Raw genomic sequence first — 22,250 nt, 5'->3', positions numbered from 1 at the left:
TTTATATATGTATACTATTAGAAAACATAATCATTGCCTTAAATCTATCCTAGAGGAAGTAGAAGTTGTTCTAAAAACTTAAAATAGTCTTTCTGAGCTGAGCCCTGGCTATTCAGTTGGAAACTTCTCATAGGTCCAGCTGAATAATACTGTCAGATTTGACATCATGATTTCATGGAAATCTAAAAAATAAAATAAAAGCCTATTAATTGCCCCTTTTGCAATATAAGTAAAATCTGGAAGGGGATTTCTGAGCTGTTAAGATTCAGCTTTTTCCCATGCAGTGTTTATTTATTGGTAGTTCCTCGGGATCTTTTTGAAATTAGACTTTTCTTGGTTCTCAATTCTTAATTTCTATATGCAGAGAAAAGTGGTCCAGGAATTTATTTTCTTTTGTTAACTTCAAGATGACCAGAAAAACATGTATTCTTATATAAGTCAAATGAATATAATTAATCATTGTTTTGAATTCAATATTTTTTGAATACTTAAAATCTACCAGCTGGTGTATTTGATAGGCTGAAGCTACAAAGAAAGAAGAAAGACTTAAAAGTATGGGAAGGTAATGTAGGCTTAAATATTGTTGAGTTTTCTTGTCTTCTAATATGCTGTTAAAAAAAATAATTTGAGCTAGGTTTGTTTATGCACACCTATAATCCCACAACTGGGAAGGCAGGAGTCTTGCAAACTGGAGGCCAGCCTGGGCAATTTAGCAAGACCCTGTTTCAAAATGAAGGACTAGGAGATGTGGCTCAGTGGTAGAGTGCCCCTGGGTTTGATCCCTAGTACCAAAATAATATTAATTTCAGTTTTGTGCGTTTCTAAAATTTGTAATAATAGTACACTGCTTTAGCTTTTAAATGTAAATATCCAAGAGTCTGGCTGTTTAGTCCTTTTATTAGTAGTATTTTAGCACTTTTATTTTAGAGTGGATCAAATGTAGGGTGTGATTTTGCAGTGTTAGTGAACTGGTACCTATTGTTAGGCAAACACATATGCATTAACAGATACTTCTCCAGAAAATATGTTTTTTTTTTTCTTATGCTGTTATGGAAATTTAAATGTATAACTTCACATGAAAAATTGTTGGTGAAATGTGCAGTCCTCATGCTTTTATACACCTTTCCAGTTAAGTGATAAACTTGATGAGAGCTTGTCACTGTTGCTCCTTTATGAGTAGAAAGGGGTCATCTTTGAGTAACATGAAGCAATTGTTCCCTTAGGCATTATCACACAGCTTCCAAGCCAGTTGTACCTCCTGCTGACATGGAGCTTACAAAACTCAGAATGATAATTGTTTTTATAACCAATGTGGACTGAGTTAGAAAGGTCAGTGATGGCATTATTGGAATTAGGCTATGCCTGTTCACATCAAAAGTGGAGTCATGGAATAGTTAATTATTCCTTCTAAATCAAATTGTTACCAGAAATTTGCCGTGTAGTTTTAAATGAATTGTAGGTGGAGGATATACTTTCTTGGTTGCTTGCTCTTAAATATATTTAGAAATTATTAGGCCTAATTAATTATAAAAGGTGTAGTATTGGTTTATTTGATTCCAAGCATACTCTCTCAAGACCTTCTCAGAAGATTAAAACATTTCATAAGATATTTTTAACATTATTGATCATTAGGGTGTTTTTTTAAGAGTTTGCCCTGTCATAGTCAATTTTCTGTCTTCTAGAACACCCAATTATGTTCAACTCATACTTTCAAGGTTTATGAAAACACCAAACAACATAGACCCTCTACCTATCTTGTTTCTTGAGACATGAATTATGTGAATGTTAGAGGGGAAAGAGTTTCCTGTTAATTGTTTGAAAAAGCAGAGCTAAGAGGTTTAATACATACACATCCAAGTGATTAGCTTTTTTTTTTGCAGAAGAATCTGCTGTTTCATAGTGTGTTTGTGTTTATAATGTGTTTGTAATATTTTGTATGTTTTGAACTAATTATTATGAGGTATTTTAAGTGTAAGGATATAGTTTTGATTGTAAGTACACTTTTTTTTTTTTGAAGTATTGAAGTCAACTCTAGTCCTAGATACAAGTGATTTTTTTTTTTTTAAGAACATTTTTGTTTCTAAGGATATATAGATTCCTTCTCTCCTCCCATTGAACACTTTTCTGGGTTTTAAAACTTGCTGATTAAAATCTGACAGTATTAAGTATGCAAAAGTGACTAGTGATCAGTTATAAAACAGTGAATCTTACTAAGTATAAATTATAAACATATATATATAATATATAAATATTGTAACATTATTATGCCTGTAACACAAAACTCACGTCTCAAAAAGGCCCTTTTACAGGCACTTCTAAATAGCTGTACTCTAATTAGAATTGAACAGTCTCTCCAAAACTGTTTTTGTGTCCTGGCCCCCAGATATTTTAGGATGTTAAACCCAGGTTTGGTAAATCTACTCATTCTCCTTCCCAGAGTATCTAGATTGGATTAAGTGAACATTAATACATAGTGACTGTTAATCATTAAAATAGAGATATGGCTCACTACTTTGGAACATATGCTTTAGTTCCACCAAAGAAGTAGAAGTTTAAAAAAAAAATTAGCAGTCCAGAAGATAAGTTGCACTGAACTTAAAAATCTGGAATCCAGCATTGAATTTGCAACTATTATTCTCTCATGTGTCTTGATAGTAGATGAACTAAAATTGCCATTGCTTCTCCAACCTTCTGTCCACAAATGATATAATCATATTGAAAAAATTAATCTTAACGATGTGACTGACAGATAAAAGAATTTAGTTTGTTGTTGGTGGCTTCTCAGCTTCAGGGTTAGGTCAGCAATGGTTTATGTCTTGATTCTTGTTTATTTTTTTTTACGACCAGAATGGTTTGATTTATAATAGGTTTTCATTTTAAGGAATATATATCTTGAGTATCATACTGACATTAAAGATGCATTTTTCTACTTTGCATTCTCTTTTACAAAATAGAGAAATTGCAGAGCAACTAGTTAGAATTGGGTAAAATTTAAAATATGTGTTTAAAGAACCTTTCTAGGAAAACTTAACAAAAGAATTGTAAAGGCGAAACTGCCAAGGGAATGGGGGGAAAAATGATTAGGAATTGTTTATTTTTTAAAGGAATCAAGAAAGTAAAAATTTCCAGATGTTATTTAATACTATAAGTTAGTGAAAGTGTAAAATTAGAAGGCATATAGACAAATCTTAAAACCAATAATTAACTATGTCTTTGAAAATTTTTGAGTAATTTTCAAATAAACTAAACCAAGGATCTGGATAATTATTTTGTAGGAGGGTCTTTTAGTTGAAATCAATAAAATGGATGAAGAATAAAAATAGCAGTTAGTTTAATGAAATGATCAGAAATAGCTATATTGATTATTCCTCAAGGTTAGGGAAGTCTAGACGCCTCATTTCTTATTTTTCCCGTCATTTTAGTTCTTTCAAATTTCCTTCCAAAATAACTTGTAAGTTCATTCTCTGACATGTTTATTGGAGAAAATAATCTTTGTGGGACATTGAAAGCAATTTATTAAAAGTTCCCTAAATACCATTTTCTTGATAAAATTTTTGTTCTTGTGTTAAAAACAAACTATTTAAATGTGATTAAAATATCACTTCCATTTACATAGGGAAATGATTGTAACATAAATACATTGCTAATAGTGGTTGTGTTTATGTGACCAAATTTTTGAAAATTTCTTTTTCACTTCACATTTTTTACAACACGATTAGTATTTGTTTGGAATGTCCAGTAACCAATTTACTTTGAATGTAATGTTCCAGAAAGTAATGCCTTATTTAAACTGACATGTATAGAGTGTTTAAAAGATAAACTACAACTTTGAAATATGGCCCATTTTTCTTCAAGGTAGGATGTAATTAAAAAAGCTAATTTATGATTCTTAACACACTGTACTGGGTGCTCTGCCTCTGAAAGTGTATCTATCACTTTTACTGATCTACTCCTCTAGTCTTCATTTACACTGCATTAAAGTAGAACCTTACCATGTTGGGATGGGGATTAGGAGATTAGTAGTTGTAGTCATAAATTGCTAAAGAATTAAACATTTTCATATGTAGTCGTGATAAAATGTATTTTTACTTTCTGACTCTAGAGGTATTCACAGAACCTGAGAATTACTTTTTCTGATGGGTCTTTTCTGATTCAACACAGAAAAGGAAATAGAAACTGTAAGATTTAAAAGATGACTACCTTTATTAGAAGTTATACCTTAAATGCCTTGAAGGGAGTTCACTACTATTATTAAATTAAAATTTTTTCTTCTGTCATCATTGGTCTAGAAAAAACCCACTTTATGACTTATTATTTGCAATGTAAATTCAGGGTAAAAATTGCCTTCTTGTTGAGAAATTCTGTGTGTCTTGCCATTGTTCTCTAGAATGTTCTGTACAATGTGTGATGGCCATGAAAGTGGCTTCATGTTTTTTCTATATTTCTGGAAATGCATTTTTTTTCATGTACATGCTAGGGGGAAATTTTTACATGTTTCAAGGAATTTAAAAAAAAAAGGAACACCTCATTGGTCTTTTTAAAAACTACTTCTTAAAAATGCATAGTAGTTGACTATTTCTAGGTGGGTTTCCCCTGTGCTTCAGAGACCCTACTAATAAGTTCATGAGGTCTTTTGTTAAAAGAAACTGAAATTTGTAAGAGTGCAGGAGACAGGTAAGGAGTAGGTATACAGTTGTGTAAATGTGAGTAGAAACATGTTAACTGCCTCTCCAATTACACTTTGTTAACAAAATGGTAAAACAAAAGGTATACCCCTCCCTGTGTAATAGAAAGCAGACATTCGTACCTTTGCAAAAATTTTCTAAGACTTGTTACTTGGTACTTGTTTAAGTGTTCTAATCACTACTGTAAAAGTAACAATATTTTATGGGGTATGTAATCATATTATACTGCCTACTTCTCCAACGGCTTTAAAAGGTGATCTTTGAATGTAGAACAAATGTTGGCATTTCCTTCTCTTAGCCTCTCTTTTGTGGTTCAGCTATTTCTGTAATAGCACTTGACTGTTTTCCTGGGTGTCTCCCATAATGCAAAAGACAGTAAAGAAATTGACTTGGTGGTACATGTCAGTAATTCCAGTTGCCAGGGAGACCACAAATACAAGGCAACTTAAATGATAAGACACTGTCTCAAAAAAATGAAAAATTAAAAGGACTAGGGATGTAGTTCAGTGGTATAACATCCTTGGGTTCAATCCCCAAAAAGTCAAAAAACCAAAAACCACCACACAACTAATAGGAGCTGGGTATAGTGATGCAAGCCTATAGTTCCAGCTATCAGGAGGTTACAGTAGAGGATTGTTTGAGCCTAGGAGTTTAAGATCAACTTTGGCAACATGTCACTTTAAAAAAAGCTTAACTAAGAATGGTTGAAGCCAGTGTGCTCCTTTTAGCATGAATTTTTCAATTCCTCCAAACCTGTCACCATTTGAACCTTCATAAAATCAAATCTCTCAATTTGACTCCAGCTGTTTTGAAACTTGTCTTGGAACAGAAAGTAAAATTGAGCCAATATTATCATCTTTCCTCAGTCATAGCAGTGACATCTCCCTTTAGACAGGTCTCAGAATCTGTTCAGATGTGGTCTGCCTGAGAAAACAAGGTGGTTTTCAGGATCATTCACTGACTCAGGTTGGTTGCTCCTTTCTCTATTGAAGAAACAATTGAGGGATTTATAGTAGGAAAGACTTTCCTTGCAATTTTAATTTGCTTCATATTGAAAAATTTTGACACAATTACTTACCTAAACTATTTGTTTTCCTAAAAACAAGTGAAGCTTTCTGCCTAATAAGGTAATCCTAATAATTGACTAGAGCAGAAGAGCAGTGCCATTGTTTTTTAAAAAAATGGAATCATAATTTTTCAGTGACATTTGGCGAAATACAGGACACTTGCATGAATTTCTAAAAACCTTCTCTTTACAAGACTACTGCTTGCACATTCCATATGATATCTTTTAGGTTTGGGGGGAGTTTGTTTAATTTACAATGGGAATGATCTTTGTCTTTTTTTGCCTCGGATTTCTTCCTTGAAGTTAAACTGGCAATGCTTGCTTTCTTTTGTGCTTTCCTGGTACACCTGTGTCCATCTTTTTCATGTTCAACTTTGATGGTTCTCGTTATAGATGTCTCATTTAAGCCACTTACATTGGCTTTTGCTTTGTGATGCAGTGTGAAAAACATTTATCTTAATGGGTGGACTAATTCCATTTATATTTATGGTCATGTTAGATGAGTTGATCATAGCTCTGTCATGATTTTGTTCTCTGAATGGTTTTTAAAAAGTCTCCTCTCACCCAAAAATAAAGAATGTGAAAGAAGGGATAACTCAATAAATTGAAGCTCAAGATTAATTACATTTGGTTGTTACATTTGTATTTGTGTGTGTGTGTGTATGTGTGTGTGTGTGTTTTCCTTTTGGTTCTTAATCCATATCCCCTAGGAAAAGCACAGATAGAATCATTAAATTCCAGTAAACCTTTCATTGCATTAATTTCTACATTATGTAAATATTTGTGAACATTTAATTTTTTACTTGTGTAGTCTTACATAATGAGAAATTATTCTTGGTATTTCATAAACTTTGGAGATTCAACTGGAATAAGTCTTCTCATATGATTGTCACTATATAAAGGTAGAAACAAAAAAAAAAAAAACTTGTTTTTCTAGTGAGTTATTTCAGTCATCCCAGGAAGAATTACAATTCAAAAAAATGACACTGTTGTAAGTATTCATTATTTTTGTGTGGTTTTGATTCATATTTAATCAAAAGGCTGATTTCTAGATTATTCTATCAAACCAGTGAAGGCATCTGTACACACACACTCATATTAGACATTTAAAGCTCTGGACTTAAAACATATATTCATTTTATAATACCTGAGGCTTCTTTAAGTAGTAAAATAGTAGTTCCTTTATTTGTATTTCTGGAGCTTCAACTGCCTTATGATTTTTTGTTTTTAATGGTAAGTACAAAACTCAAACGCACCATAAAGATTTAGGGTCAGTTAACAAGTTTATAAACTGAAATTAAGGCCTTTGAATAAAATTTGTTAATACAAAAGTAGGCTGCTTTTAGTATTGGAAATTCTTGGGTATTGAGATCAAAGTGATTAAGAAAAAGGCTGTTCTGGTCTCTGGATAAAGAGCTTACTGCAAAGTTTTTATTCACATTTAAATGCAAAATAAAAATTCTACAAAAGGAAGTTACGTTCAGAAACAGTTAAATTTACCTTTCACTAATTCAACTTCAGGTTTGGTTTTATCATTAGTTTGACCATTGCCTATGACAGGGTCATATAGTAGGTACTCAATAAATACATCACAAAGCAAAGTAATTTAAAGAATTTTCCAATTCACATTATCATAGTGCATAAAATAACTCAAAAATAACTTGGAATTCCTGTAGAATCTATCAGTTTTTGAGTCTGGAACAATGTGAACAATTGTTAAATACTATGTTGTTTTTGTAGATGGAGGGGGAAAATTTTTTTAAATATGGACATATGCATTTTGTGTGAATTATCAAAATGGTGATAATTTGGACTGTAAATATAATGACTTCCAGTAAATTTACTCACTAAAAAATACTGAGGAAAATATTTAGTAGTTCATAATATTTACTAATGGGTGTTAAAGTGACATCCAGTCTCTTAAGTTATCTTGAAATATTTGCATCAAAAATCAAAACCAAGGCTAATATAGTCCCTAAGAGAAAAGTGCATCTATGTGAGAAAGGGAAATAGTTGAAATTCAAGACAGTTTGTTTCATCCTGTGAGTGTAGTAGTTTCGAAAGGCAATGATGATTTACCCGAATATCATTTTTATGCTTAGCCTCAAGCTAGCTACTACTCTCAGCTTCACTGAATGCCTATCCCTCCGAAAGTATTGGGATTTACACTAGGAAGATTCAGGAGAAAGCCATGTGTAGCAATCAATTTGTAAGAATGTGCGTACAATTCCCCATCACTCCTCTGTCAACCAAAAAAAAAAACGAAGCATTGCACATAGGAAAGGTTATTTCTTTTGTATTTAATGCAGTGAGTATGTTGTCACATATCATTGAACTAAACATCTGAAACTTGATAACAATGAAACAAAACTAGTCATATGTTAATGGTACTGTTCACTAAATATATCTGAGGTTGTAGAATATCAGGCTTTATACACATCTGAGTAGACATTGTCAGCACAGAACATAAATCTCACACAAGGTATAATCAAAAGTATTTTCAAATTATCTCATCAGACTTTCTATAGTAACATCAACTTCATGAAGTAATGTTTTAGCAACAAACAGTGATGGTATGCAGAGGTAAGCATGTCATTTTAAACATGATGCACTAAATAAAGCATATTAAGGTCAAAAGCCTTTCTGTAGAAAGATAATTTAATTGACATTCTTTCAAGCATAGTATAAAACAGATCAAAATAGTTTCTATTATAGAAATAGTATTTAACAACCTATCTCTAAAATAAAAATACTTTTAAAAATCAGCTTTGATGAGATTAAATTTATTTAAAGAATCTTCCTTTAGCATGAAATATATATTTTCTGCTTTTCTACATCTTTCCAGCATATCCCCACCTTCACCTATCCCAGTCTATTATTAAGAAAGTAGTGCAAAACATTGTCTGCAGCAGTTCAACTGAGCTAAATCCCTACCAAGTCAGGGACAATATGATTCTCACTGCCCACATTTCTTACTTTCTCCAGAGGTACATTCCCTTGATATACCAGGGAGACAGTGTATAAAAGCCACTGTAAGAGTTTTGGGAATGCAAATTTTAAATACAGATTCTATGGTAAGTAGTGAAACATTTTTAAAGGCAACCCCCAAGCAGTTATTTTACAAAAACAGGTTTTCATGCATTCATATTATCAAGAATTATTTTTTTCATAAATGAATGTAATGAAACACTGGCCTATCACTTAGCACACTGCATTCTCCTCTACATTAAAATTCACACTAACAAATTCATAGTATGCATTAAAGCATTTCAGGACCTTAATGAGAAAGCAAGTAATTTTTTTTTTCTGTGAGAACATTTGAGTATTAAATATTTTTAGATGCACAAATATAATTTGATACCAAAAGCAATCTGGATTTATTTTGCTAGTATTTTTGACAATTGAATTGGGTTGCTAATTTACTAACTTCGGTAGATAAAAAATTCATATAGGCAATCATTTATAAACCTGGCAGTATTTATGTTACATAGTCCTGGAGAGATTTTCAGGTCTTAGATGGAATGATAGAAGGTTTATAACTTTTCTTCACAGAATCTCAGATTCTCTTGAGGGGTGAATATACCTGCACTCATTAGTTTAAAATCAAACCTATTCATACCTAAGTAATTTGCACAGGAGTGAATGCCAGGATCTAAAGACAGGATCTACATTAGATTGAAATACACACTTTCCAATTCAGACTTTGGGATTTTCCCTTTCTTGAAATGTATAAAACATAGAAAAATGTAATGATTACCTTTCAGATAAAAAAATAGTCACATTTAAGAAAACTTTAAATCTACATAAATTTAAATGTTGATTTGATTTTAATCAGAGCAGAGTTAAGCATTTAATCTAATATTCTGGTCTTCTACTTGTAACTAGAGAAGTGTGTGTCTTCCAGTGTTATCACCCTCACATTTGTTCTTTCAGTGTGTTACATTATTATCCATAGCTAACAAGACTTTCACACAGCAGTAGCTAAACCCTATTCAAGTTGAGTCTGTACAATAGAAGTATATTTTCAAAGACATATACCCTTTGTACAATATTACAATTCTATCATGATAAAAAGGCAAAATAAATAACAAAGCAGACCGAAAGGAAATGCTGCTGAGGCTGAAGGCTTTTTTCTTTTATCTTCCCAAACAGATGCTGGTCTCCTCAGTGCTGAGAGCTGGCTAGCCAAGATTGTTTTCTTCCTTTTATATGGGCTATGAGAAGGGTCTGGATTTCAGTTCCTTGGTATTGCACCTGTTTAAACAGAGTTCAGAGAAAAAACTGGTCAGGTGGCCACTTTCTGGCAAAGGAAGGAAAAGCAAAGGAATGAGAGACTGCTTGGGGGGAAGAGTGCTCACTCTAGAGGCTGTATGGGATCTGCAGCTGGGATGCACAAAACAATAGGAATTACAGAAGCAGGAGTCAGAAAGGAAATCCTGCCAAAAATCTTCATGAAACCCTGATGTGAACTTTGGTCATGGGCTAGGTCTTTGCTGACCATAACACATTAAAAGCAAAACCCATCTCAATCTGTTTGAAAGGGTTTGGATAATGGTTCTTTGCAATTTACTGTTACCTACTGTTTTAATCTCCATCCAGCCCATTCTCATGCAGATCAAATGAAAGCTGAACTGACACAGGAAAAAGTTATCAGCTATAACTAACCTTCAAGATTTTGATAAAAACACCTTATTCTGAAAATAGTTGATGGTTTAATGGACTTTAACCTTAAAGAATTTCAAATAAGTTTTTAAATGTGCCCCATTCTTTAAAAATTAGCTTCCTCCCCCTCAGTGAAATCTAAAATATGCATCTTTAAAACTAATTTAATTGTGCATACTCTAGAAATAAATGTCTTTTGTCTTACATGTCCACTGACACATTCTGCTCTCATCAACTAATATTCCTATTTGCTATCCTCAGGTCATGATGACAAACTCCCGCTGAACTAGTTGAAGGAGGATTCTCCCTGACATGTCTGGTAGGTTCTTTACTCAGCATACTTTCATTCTCAGTCACCATTTTTTGCTAAATTTTTCTTGGATAACCCTTCAAATTGAGTAAAGTCCTGATTGGTAAAATCTTCCACAATCTTTATTAACTTCACTTAAATCTTTTACATTGAAAGGATATAAAAGTTAAAATCCAGTGCCACAAATGCATCAAAGTAATAATTACACATACCACTTGTACATCTGAAGGAACTCTGGAAAGGAAGTCAAGTAGTTCATTGTTATCAATTGCATATGGACTCCGAAGTTTTTTTGTAAATTTATTGATGCCTATAAAAGTGATAGGTCAGACATTATAGAAATTTGCCAAAGTTTGAAATTATACAGAGCACATCTCTGGCAAAAGTGTTACAGTGATTTGAAGGTCTAAATTGTATGCTACCCTTCAACCTTGACTGAGTAAACCAACAAGCTTGGTTTCTCCTTCTTCCCACTTTCGTGGTTCTCCCCCTTTCCCAACTTGGCTGCTACTTTTTCCTCTTCGCACATTTTATTTTCAGTGAGAAAAGCTTTCTGTTTTGGAAACAAATGGGCATACCTATAAGACCGATAACGCTATGATGAAAATTGTCTTCCTGCATTTTGCGGTTGAGATTATTAAGGCAGGGAAAACCTACTTGATTGGTTTTCCCCTTTTCAAAAGATACATACATCTTTTTGTGGGGAGGTTTTGCAGTTAAGCAAGCTTCTAGCAATGCATAGAAGACACATGAACTTGATTTTTTTCAAGCCTCCCTCAAGAGGGGGGATTGTCATACATGAACTCACAACACTAGTAAAAAACTGAAACATAAACTAGGACCATCACAACTCTTTTTCATGGAGTTAATTCAGAATGAAATGGAATCTTGACTTTGGTCTCTGTCTCCCCATGTAAGAACTATATCTTACATTTCTGGCTAATATTTCAGCAATCATCTACCACTAAAGAATAGTCTTGTTTTATTTCATTTGATATGAAAAAAGAGACGCAAACACGTTGTCTAAAATTACTTTTAAGACAGCCAGCCAGTGATGCCCCACAGGTTACATAACCAGATGTTTGCCATGACCTCCAGTTTCTGAGTAACCTGAGGAAGTAGGTTGGGGTGAGTGAGGGTGTTTGTCACCAATGGTAGCAGAGATTGCTTGGCAAGTTTGACCTTAAACTAGGTTGTTAATAAGCTAGCCACACTTGATACTCTACCCTAATTCCTTCAATAATAGAACATCTGCTTTAAATATCAGAAAGGAACAACAGATGAGGGACTGAATATACCAATTGGAAATAAGAATATGGTGGAAATGCCTCATCCCTTGTATAGTATCTTTAATTGAATTTCTGTAAATTGTAGAATTAAGATAGGAAAAAGTAATCATCACCCTCCCCCAGTGTTTTAAAAGCGATGATAAGGGGTTAGAGGTCCTACTCAAGATGGGCCAAAAAAGAATATGGAAATAGGAATCTTAAGAGTAGAGGCCTTGCAACATCAGACTTCACTCACTTTATTCCAGAATATTTCTTTTAAGGTCTTGAAAATAGAGAATTTAAAACTCCCTTTGATCTCTTTCTTTTTCAGTGTAAGCATGTTTTCTGAAGTTAAGAGCCATTTGTATTCTTGCATTTTACTTCAGCAATCTTAGATGTGTATGTATGCAGACAAAGACAAGTATAGACTTACTCTGCCCCATCTTCTTTATATATATGATTATTGTTGTACTTTTATATGTTAGGTCTTAAAGACTAAAAGGGGATTTTTCCAAACCAAGAATTTGTCAAGAAAAAGGGGAAAAAAAACAAATTATAAAAATGCTGAAATCAATTACCTCTTAAATAGAGCTAGGTACTTAGGAATTGTTAGCAGCAGCAAAATTGCATTAAAATTTTAGATTTAACAAAATCACTTTCAAGTAGCTTTTCGTAGAAACATTTTTGTTCAATACACTTAAAGCAAGTATTTTGTTCCTGAGAAGCCTGTAAATGCCAACAACCCTTTTCCTGAATCCTAAAGGTGACCTCTTAAACAGGCAGCCATATACAATACCATGTTTCCCATACATATCCACAAGATAAAGTACTACAGCAAAAAAGCATATTGTCCTAAATGCAGCATATGATTGAAATGCCTATTTGTGTATAAGTGGTGAAAATAAATCGGAACAATATCTAGACAAAGCTATACTTTTATATATGAAGAATCTGCACAACTACATGTTTATAGTAATGATAGAGCCTATGGTGCCAGATAAGAAAATGCATTTTGCAGGTAAGATCTGAATCTTTATACTGTTGTGATTTTTAACTGACTTGTCTCATTTCATCATGGAATAGCCACATGACCATAAATATGGTGAACTACTGACAGTATACTCATCCCTTAAAAATAGTTTATTCTTAGCGGGTAAGACACTTTAAATAAATAAATAAATAAATAAAGACTTTTTACTTACCCCAGACAAGGACAATGTATCTTAGTGGAATGAAAGTACAGGATGACTGTGAAACACACAGAGGGCTACAATGGCCAGCCAGCTTAAGAATGGAACAGTCCAGTTTGAAAGTACTGAATGAAAAATGAATACATCAGCAATCTGGACACTTCACACCTTTTCAAACAAAGATTAAAATAAACATGATTCTGACTAATTTGGAACTAGTCAGTCTGCATTTTGTTCTGGAGTAGAAGCCAACTGTAGTAGACTTATCAGAGGACACAGGTTAGTCATAATCTACTCAATTCCATGAATATATATAAAGACCAGGTAAAGAGTCTTGCTACCACCTCCACCGGATTGTCCTTAACAACTTCAGAGTCTAATCATTTTGCATTCTTTGAAATCTCTGTACTAGTCACCTTTCAGAGAGGAACTAACTTTCTATGTTGCCTGACTCTTCAGCACAATGGTTTAGTGAAAAGAGCCATTGCACTCTTTGGGTGACTCCCCACTTGTTAAAAATATGTGTTTTTCTACTGCTAAAACTAGCACCCAGCCTTGTTTTCTTTAAATTTTTTTTTTAGAGTGGAATGCCCTTGGGCCACCATTCTTCCTTCTACCAGCCTTCATATTTCCCACATTGGGAATAAAATGTTTCCAGGAGTTGTCTATAGACAGAGATCCTATACTTTGATGTAACCCTCTAAATTTTAGAATTCTTACTCAGCTGTGTTTCAGATGGAACTGGAAATAAAGGGGGACAGAGCAATTAGCCTTGTAAAGCTTTATCTGCTATCATTGCCCTTCTTCCCAGAAATAGATAGGTAATTAAGAAATAAGTCAGCATTGCCTGTTATTCTCCCTCTAGCACTTTGGAAGAGAATGGTACATGATGGATTTGTAGGATAAACTGTGAAAAGGGAGGTAAAACTGGAAAAGTGTGCCTTATAGTAAGTAGCACAGGGCTGATGGGTCTGTAGTACTGCTATACTGCTGGTGATTGATAACGTAGAGGACTTGGTTTGAGAGGGCTGCAAGACTCAGTATTAACAGTAAGACATGATAAAAGCAGAAACAGGATCAATGAACAAAAGTAGGGGATATTACAGGAGATGGGAAGTAATTTAGTGGAACAAAAAGGAAAATGAAGGCAAAAAAGATGATGTAGTAACATTTTTTAAAAGAATATAGAGAAGCAGGGAAATGAAAGATGGAAAGATTATTGTCATTTAAGGTTTCTATGCAGAAGTTCTGTGGTGAATCTCAGATAACAAAATTTTAGAATAAATAGAAATGTATGGAGCCTCTGGGTTAGTTACACAAATACGTTACTATATACAGATACACCATTACATTCTTTTGAAATCTCTTTAATGTTCTGTGGCAAAGAGGAACTAGCATATTGTGTCTACTGAATGTAGCACAATGGTTGATGAAAAGAGCCAAGAAGTTAGGAGATCTGTGTTCAAAACCTAGATTCTGTTATGTGATTTTAGGTGAGTGAACCTCTGTAACCCTAGGTTATCTCCTTTATAACATCAGGATAGCTTCTGTTGTGTCAAGGAAGACCTGGTTGTAATGGCAGCATGTTTATGTGAATCGAGGTGATTAGAGCTAATCAACTTCAGGAGTCTAAACTATGTCATTTTCTTCCAGTGAGAAGGGTTCAAGACAATTTAGAAAATATGAAATTGTACATGATGTAGATAAATACATCATTCTTCTAATTTTCTATTAAGCATGTTATAGTCATTTGGAGTGGGGTTGGGCAATTTGATCCAATGAGGGCAATTGCTATGAAATTTTCTTCCTGTACTGTACCTCAGCTTAACACGAGTTGTTCCTTAGCTTTATGTCATGTAGCTTGCTTTTTGTGTCTCCCTAGGTTAATCGTTGCCTAAATTGTCCTAATAAAAGATCAAAGTTGGATAAGTCTGCTGTCTTGTTTTCAATAACCCTTGAATTCTTGGCTTTTCCATCTTGTTTTTTTTTTTTTTTTCTTCTTACGGTCAGAGTGAGCATCCTGTGGCTGTGTCAGTAGGTAAGGTTCATGCTTTCCTTCCTTGATGGACACCTGTGCTTCCCTTGCTTCTGCCTGCTTGTGGAGAGAACAGAAGGCTTTCTTTCCTATGGCTTAGTTCAGAGCCATCCATCACACTACTCCATGTGTGAGGGCACTGGCACTTCACTCAGAAAACCTTTCTTCTGGGCAGCCCACTGAAGGACTCCCTGTTGTTTTTCTTACTCCTATTGGAAAGATAAATGGCAAAGAATCCTCACCACTGTAGCTAGTGTTAGGGAAAAAAGCTTGCCCTTTTCTGGTTTCTACATTTTGCGTTATGGAATCTAAATCTAGAATATGCTCTTCCCAAAAAAAGAGTTGCAATTCAAGAAAGTTCTGGAATGATTATTTAGTAACAAGGACATGGTATTTATAGAGGCTTCATTTTGTGCTTAAAGATCACTTCTGAATCTGCTTTCTGGATGATGTTTTAATCTTATGTGACCCCAGAGGACTTTGCTTTTTTGGTATCTAAAATATTGTGCAGAAGAGATGACTCGTATAAGACTTAATTGATCCTATGCCATATTCCTATAATCAGCATTGGAAAGTTCTACAAAGCCCAGGTTTCCACCAAGGCTGGTCCACCTCTAAACTCTGATCATATCCCTCAGCTAGCCATCATGTTTTCTAGCTAAGCATCTGTTTCTGACACTCCCACCATTCAGTTACAAAAGAAGCTTTCTTCCCTTCAGTTGTTCACTAGTCTGATCTCAGAAGTGACCCGTGGTCTTCTGGTATAAATGAGAGGTTTCCACCACATACCAGTACATGATGTACTCCAGAGAAAGTAAAAAAAATGCCCCAAATTTAGGACTTCACACTGTGCTTCAGTGGATAGGGTACAGAGGATAGGGAACATTCTTAGAAATAATACAGAGAGAAAGGAGGAGAGAGAAAAGGGTATAGGAGTGAGTCTTTAAAAGTCCTAGACTGAATGTTGTTTAGGGGCACACTTGCAAGTGAGAGGGAGGCTGTTCTGATACCATATAACAAAGTAGAAACTCAGCACTATGCCTGTGTGGAAATGTATTTTAAAAATTATACAGAATCAAATGCATTATCCCTTGCAACATGAAAGGAACCAGATGAAGGACTCACACCTTGGTTTTAAATAATTTACTTCTTTCAAATTCTGTGTATATCCAAGATCTAAATTTGTAGAACACTTTTGGTTATGAATAATAAAGATTGATATATGAAACAAGGAAAACTAGGCTTATCCAGCCAGATACATAGCACCCCTTCTTGACTAGATCATAAACACATGCCAGTGTCATACAGTTTAGTAATATGAGGCTTTAACATATCTTCACTCATAACCAGTTACGGTAAATCCACCTTATTGTTTTCTCTAAGTAAACTTTTTTTCGGGAAGGAGCACTGGAGATTGAACCCAGAGGCACTTTACTAGCTACATCCCCAGCCCTCTTTAATTGTTTACTTTGAAACAGAGTCTCACTAAGCTGCCCAGGCTTACCTTGTACTTGGAAACCTCCTGCCTCATCCTCCCAGTTGCTGGGATTATAGGCATGTACTACCATACCTACCCAGCTATTTTTTTAAAAGTATATTAGTAAATAAAACAATAAGATTAAGAAAGTAAGTTTCTTAATTTTATGTTAGTTCTCAATGATGAGATGTATGTATGTATGTATGTCTCTGTATGTCTAAAAAATTAGGATTCCATTTTTTAAGTGTAAAAAATTGAGGATAATTCTAAATGACAAAAGTTTATTTCATTGATAATTATGATCCCAGCTATTTATACTAAACATATGAGTTTGGGGCTAGGCATGGTGGCACATGCCTGTAATCCCAGTGGACACTGGTGGCTAAGGCACAATTTCAAGAACAGCCTCAGCAACTTAGTGAGGCCCTGTCTCAAAATAAAAGATACAAAGGACTGGGGATGTAGCTCAGTGGTAAAGCACCTCTAGGTTCATTTCCCCAGGGTGGGGGGCAAAAGGGAGGAATGGAGTGTAGGAATATTTCTGAAGGTGCTATCCGTAAAATATATTTTAAAAATTTAGAGTAACTTGAAAATATACCTAGACCAAAATAAATGCAGGTGTCTTCACTACCTGAAATCCTCATTTAGCTTGGTTTATTTATTTATTTTTTTCTATCAGGATTGCATATTCCATTTAAGAACAAAGTCTTTCACTGTGAAAAATGTGCTAAAATTTAGGACGGTGTTATTTCTTCAAAGCTACAAGTATGACTTCTTTCCAACCAATATGTTCTAAATTTCAGGGAGGAAATTGACAGAACTTTCATAAAACCAAAGACTGGCAGAAACAGTAAATAATGATGAAACTGAGCAATAGATCGCCCAGAAGGAGTGTGTCCTGCCAAAAAGAATGTGGCATCTCACCCTTCAAGAAATAAATGGACACCCTGTAACACAGAAGGCCAGGGCTTGCATGTCAGCATCACTCACTTCTTATCCTTTCGCCAAAGGAAGCCACTTCATCTAGGATGTTTCTGGACACTCACACATACCTCCTGGATGGCATAGATTTTATTTATAAATCCCTTTTTTCACTGTCCTAAAATGCAATAAAAAAGAAATTCTTTATGAATAAAAGATACTCTTTAGTGCTAGAATTCTTTGCATTGTTCCTCTCTTACATTTTAACTTTATGTACATAGATGGATAATTGGAGCTTATGAAAATTTCAAGATACTAACATGAGGAAGAAGGGTATCCAGCATCATAGACCTGTGCTGCTATGAAAATGGTTGCAACAGAACACTTGAATTCTTTTGTTCTTATCCTGATTTACAGAAACATTGTGGGAGTTGGGGGAGAGGGTGTGAGAGAGAGGACAGATCTCAAAATTACCAAACCTGGATTTTGCAGTGACCCAGGACCCACCAAATCTCTACTTAGCAAATCCAGTTTCTTGCCCCTGTCACCCCATAGACCCAAGTTTGGTTGTGGCTCCAGATATTCAAACAGCAGAAAATTCTGGGTACAAATGAGACCTGTGAGCAATGAAAACTGCAAAAAAAATGACAGACAACTGAAATCCTTAAAGTTGACACTTCCTAGATCAGATATATACTGAGCTTAATCACCCACTGAAAAACAATACTCTTACTGAGTAGCATATACTATTAGTGAAGGTTCTAACTAAATCCCCCCCCCTTTATGTTTTACATAGTTCATCTTAAAACTTGTGCAGAATTTAAGCAAAACTGGTGCACCCCAGGGAATAGGTGGGGATTGAGCACAAAGCACCCAGAGAATGGTGTGAGCCTAAGAGAAATGTGCATATTTGTAATTTTAGACCCAGAAGAAATAGTGGTGGCCTTTCACGATTGAAAATTCTGCTTAGTAGCCTGGCATCACAGGCACTTGCCTAGGCTGTTTGGTGGAGACCATCCAACCCTGATTCCATGACTCCATTCCTCCATGCCAGCTTGAATATCTATGGAAATGTAGATCCAATTTCATTACTTTAACTTTCTTTGAGCACTTGCATAGTATGCCAGAACACTTGAGACCTCATGTGGCAGTCAGTGCTTGCTGAAAGCAGCCAGAAAGCTAGAATAATAATGTCATGTTGCACATTTACATACTGACTTTCATTTCAGAAGAGTCTAAAGCACTTTACACTGAACACTTGGCCAGGCTGGCATCCTGCCACCCGGAAACCAAGGACAAGTGAATCAAAGGTGTGTGTGCATCCTCCAAGGACAATGCAGTATGTTGGGACCAAGGACATGAGGCCAGTTTTACAATAACTTGATCTTCAGTAGATATCAATTACTTGCCACTTTCATTTTATACTAAGTTCCCATGAGAGATATTGTCTACATTATTCATCTTGCTTGTGCTGAAACATATTTTCAAACAATGAGGGTAAATGAGAGACACAAAAGTCCCATAACAGTATGGGAAGCAATTAACTACTCTCAGCATTCCCCACTATCATCAAAATGCACCCCTCACTTGTCATGGTAGATGTGGATGCATCTTTTTCCCCTCTCCATTTAATAAAACAAAATGCATTAATTTTACCTATGTTATTGTACACTTTAGAATGATATGAATAACCAGTGACTCTTTGTTCTTTCTTTTTGTAAACAACTACAGAGTTGGTCTACATGATCCTTAAGTGTTCTCATCTCCAGTATCAACTAATTCATTTATGTACATAAAGCAAAGTGCTTTTATAAGCGATTTTTCTGTATGTAGCGAAGTCAATTGGAGGAGTGGAGGGGTGGGTATATGTCAGTGGTAGAGTGCAATACTCAGTATGTGCAATGTCCTGGGTTCAGTCCCCAGCACCATAAAAAAGAAAAGTGAATCAAACATGCTGATTGTACAATGAAAAAATCTGTTGAGAATAAGATCTTTAGTTCAAACTTAGGTAAGAAATATAATTTTTTTCCAGTTTGAATGCAATTTCAAGCAAATCCTAATGTTTGGAGAGAATCTGATGAATGTTTCTAAAATTTGTTGGGAAGAATAAATGGGTACAGCCAAGAAATTTATAAAGAGAATAAGAAGGCATTTGGTGGACCACTTACCTAAGTAATTAAAGTTGAGATATGGGCACTCAGAGATTGGTATAATAATGAGGCACCATCATAAAGAGGGAAATGTTATGTTACTAAGCAATTATTTAACTATTTGAAGAAAAATTATATTGAATCCTACCTTAAATAGAGTCTCTAACATATTTGAGATGACCCATTATCTACCTCAGTATTTATTTCAAATAGCTCCAAATACGTCCTAGGTTAATTTTGAAAGCTAAAACTAAATTATAAAAAAAAAAAAAATAGGTAAATTATTTACTCACCTCGGAATAGGAAAGAACTTTCTAAACATAAGCAGTAGAAGATGACAAGGAAATACTTGATAGTAATATTTATATAAAATCATATCAAGTCATAAATTTAGAAGGCTGGAGCTAGTATAACTCAGTAGTATAGTGCATGCTTAGCATGTATGAGTTCCTGGTTCAATCTGCAACACCACCAAAAATTTTAAAGTCCAAGTAGGAAAAAATTTGAAACAAGATGACAAATGATGGAATATTTCCAATGTGTTCAATAAACATCTGAAATTTTTTTCATTGTGGTTTTGTTTGTAATCCCAAAAAGAAGGTTGGTATTAATTATGAAATCAGAAAGTATTTGACGTATTAATGACAACAATGCTTATGATATAATAGAAATAAGAAGTAGGAAGCAAATGTGATATAATCTTTTTATTTTTATTTTTATTTTTATTTTTTGGTACTGGAGATTGAACCCAGGGGTGCTTAAACATTGAACCACAACCCCAGCCCTTTTTATTTTTTGAGACAGAGTCTTGCTGAGTTGCTTAGGGCCTGCTTCACTAAGTTGGTGAAGCTGGCTTTGAACCTGTGATCCTCCTGCCTCCAGCCTCTCAAGCCTCTGAAATTATAGACACGGCCACTACACCTGGCAATATAATCTTATTTTTTAAATGGCCATTAGGGGAAAAATGAAGGGAATGTGTAAAAATATTCAGATAATGGAAGTTTATCCTCTTTCTACCTTCCTGTAATGATCCAAAGTCTGAAATTAAGGTTTTTACCTTCATAATCAGAATACTTTCCTGATTTTCTCCAATATTATTAAAGGAAGATAAATAGAAGAAATAGTTTAATTAGAAATTATGGAGCATGGTTTTACTGTAGTACTTTAATGTGTTTTTGTATTTTTATAAGTTAAGTAATTTGGGGGAAGAAATATAAATCAGTGCTCATTAAGCACTATAAATTGATTTTAAATATCTCATATCATTCCTCTCAGCCATCCTACAAATATTTTTCTCCACTCTACAGAAAGAAACTGAGGTCAGGGATTGGGATTGGGACTTGGATTGGGACTGTAACTGGTCAACTTCAGTCTGTTCTTCAGACGATAACATACTATGTGACCATCCTATTTTATCCAGGAAGTTTTCATTTCCTCCCTAGAATCCTAGTAAGATAAAGAAGAAGAAAGAATTTGAAAATGTTCAGAAACTTTTCAGATAGCATCATCTACCCTTAAGACTCAATCATGCAGCTAAAATCCAGAAACTAGATTCAAAGGTGGAAAGTGAACAGCATGTTAGAAACTATCAGATTTGATACTTAAAGGATGCACAAGTATGTAATATGGAAACTTCATTAGTAGGATGTGTTATGTAATGTAAGGTATCTCCAGAGACTATTTTCAGTAGATACTTAGATGTATGATTATTGTTTAAAATTCTTTAAAAAATCAGCTCACTCTAATTTTCTTTGTTTCTCCTGAACTCTCAGCCACTGCCACTCCTTGTCTGGCCACCAAAAGACAAAAATAAGATGGTCTCTCTGTAACGTTGGCTATGTTTTGGAATGTTGGCAAATGCTTAAAGGTAAAAATTGTATTTTAAAATCTCTTTAATCAAATTCTCTATTCCTCTACTGTGATCTCTAACCAATGAAGTAATTACTTTTTATATACAGTGTATGACCCAAAAACTGCAATGGGTAATGGAATTTCTCTGGGTTACATTCCACTATTTCATACTTTTTTCCCCCTCATGCTCAGTACTTTATTAGTTGAGAATAAATTGGTACATTTCTTTTATTGTTGTTTTTGCCTTCCTTTATAAACCAGCTTGGACGAAAGAGATATCATAGGGTAGTTAATCATCCAAAGGCCTGGTAGTGACACTGGTTTCTTTAAAAAATGCATTAGTAAGATTACTTTTGAAGATATAAAAAAATTACCCATAAAACAGTTATAACTATAAATCTAAGATCATGTGAGATTTATATTGCACAACTATTTTAATTCTGTACATTTTTTAAAAACTTACTAGATTTTAAATAGTCCATTAAATATCAATAACTACAAAACTTGAATTAGTGATTCTCTAATATTTGCCTCTTAGTACTATTACATATCACAGAAAGTCAAGCTAGATTCTGTCAAAGAAGTAGCTACTTTCTAGCTTTGAAATCTTTAGGAAAATCTAAAGACCCAAGCAA

The 22,250-nt window shown here is 34.3% G+C and overlaps 1 protein-coding gene and 1 long non-coding RNA gene across 2 annotated transcripts in view; both read right to left on the bottom strand.

The window, feature by feature from the left end:
* The window catches only part of MCTP1 (multiple C2 and transmembrane domain containing 1), a 564,948-nt gene that overhangs the window by 33,611 nt on the left and 509,087 nt on the right, over window positions 1-22,250 (bottom strand).
* On the bottom strand, window positions 10,934-19,382 carry LOC306664900. The gene is made up of 3 exons (XR_013764848.1): window positions 17,684-19,382; window positions 13,194-13,306; window positions 10,934-11,033 (listed from the first exon to the last, which is right to left on the bottom strand). It is a non-coding gene; the product is annotated as an uncharacterized lncRNA (long non-coding RNA).

Source organism: Sciurus vulgaris, assembly GCF_902686455.1.
Source record: "Sciurus vulgaris genome assembly, chromosome: 6".
In the NCBI taxonomy this organism is placed as follows: Eukaryota; Metazoa; Chordata; class Mammalia; order Rodentia; family Sciuridae; genus Sciurus; species Sciurus vulgaris.
This window is presented reverse-complemented; position numbering and strand designations above follow the sequence as displayed.